Here is a 2,084-nt window from a genome sequence, read left to right on the forward strand (position 1 = left end):
TCTATTATATCCCTTAAGACTACCGTGGTCTGGAATCTTTATTTCTTTGTGATTTAAAGATTTAGGATCAAGGTTCTTATTGGAAATCATAGTCTGGATGTTATTGAGGAGAAACATCAGTTTTGGCTTGATATTTTTAATAACTTTGTTGATTTGAAAAGGTTTAAAAGTGGCATTATATGGAACATACCTGGTTCAAAGGTATGATATTTGAATAGCTAAATGCTTAGTTTGAAAAGTGGAAAGGATTTGGTATTTTGTTCCTATTCGTTCATATATTTGATATATATGAATAGTTGTTTTTGATAAAGGTTTTGGTGATTTTCACCCTGCAATATCATAATAGGGTATCTCACTAGACCTTTCGGTCTAACCCTCGTTTTGTGATTTTAACTATGTGTTGCAGAATATGCGGACGGTAAGGGGAAGAGGAAAATGTAATATTTTCCTATATGTTTTTCTCCATGAAGATCTGTCTTGATGTATAGTTTTGGTTGATTAGTACAAGAAATGTATTTGAATTTTTGGACCTTGTATTTGGTTATAATACATTCTTGTACTAAGGGACCTGAATGGGATAATATCATGTATTTCTTTTGTATGAAATATGTGTTACATGAAATTTATGGTTTGGGGTGTTACAGAAAGTTTTATCAGAGCCTGGGTTTAAGGGATTTAGGTATTTAACAACATGATACCTAGACTTAAACTATTATATTGCATGTTAAGGGTCCCGAACATAGTTAGCTCCATTGGCAATAAATATGATGGGTTGAAAGAACAGTGTGTAAGGTAAATTTTAATTACATCTGGCCAGTGTAATTATGAATTTACAGGTACACATTTGAACTTGAATACTTCATTATAATTGGGAATATGAATACGTGATTATTAACACAAAAACCTGCAGATGTTGAGCCGAACCCGAAGATCTGAAAGAATGGCTCATCCAGAATCTGAGGAAAGAGAAGAATCGCCTGTTAATCTTCCGACTATCGCGTCTGGAAATGGAGGACGAGGAAGAACAAGGGGACAAGGCAGAGGAAGAAGTCAGTCTCAGGGAAAGGGTCGAACTGAAGTACATTCTGAACATGAAGAATCCTACTCTGGGAATGTTCAGGAAAGATCAGTGCCACACCCTGAATATGTAACCAGGGACATGTTGGCTGAAGAAATGGGGAAGTTGCGGGAAACTTTGACTTCTATTATGGGAATTCCAGCCAGGGTAGAGACAGAAAGAATAGAAGTTCATCCATCGATGCCAGTTACTCACAACAAGGAGGGGGTATTAAAATGTTTTTGTATGCAAGCCACCAACATTTTCTGGAGAAAGAGATCCAGTGAAAGCCATGTGCTGGATTAAAGAAATGGAATCAGTATTCAACACCATTCGATGTCCGGAAATAGATGAAGTTCGATTTGCTGTTTCTGTATTAAAGTCAAATGCTTTGTTCTGGTGGGAAGTTGAATCATTAGCCAGGACAGATGTTTTACAAACTTTATCCTGGGCAGAATTTGTGAATGGATTTAAAGAACAATTTTGCCCTAAGACAGTTGTACGACAAATGGAATAAGATTTCCTAAAGCTAGAACAAGGAAATTGAACAGTTCAAGAGTATACCAAGAAATTCATTGAATACTCTCGATTTGCTGACACTATGTTTCATCAGAATTTAGGAAGATAGAAAGGTATATTTGAGGTTTGAAACCCTCAATTAGAGAGTTTGCAATTGCCATGAACCCCAATACCTTTTCATTAACGGTAGATGTGGCTGAAGTGACGGAACGAAATAAAAATCGACAGCTAGAAGGAAAGATTGTAGAGAAGAGAAAATGGGAGGGGCCTTCATCTTTTAGAGGATCGAAAACTATAAGGTATGATAATAGATCTGAGCAGAAGATCAGTGAGAAAGTCTGCTCACAGTGTCGATAGGTTCACCAGGGAGAATGCAAGATGGATCCAAGGAAATGTTATAAATGCGGCGAAGAAGGTCTTCTGTCTAGAAATTGCCCAGCAAATCGAAGGTGTTTTAATTGAAATTCTCCGGATCATATTCGACCGAATTGTCCCTTGTTAAGAAATC

Source organism: Cynara cardunculus (genome assembly GCF_001531365.2).
Source record: "Cynara cardunculus var. scolymus isolate 2C chromosome LG 13, CcrdV1, whole genome shotgun sequence".
NCBI lineage: Eukaryota > Viridiplantae > Streptophyta > Magnoliopsida > Asterales > Asteraceae > Cynara > Cynara cardunculus.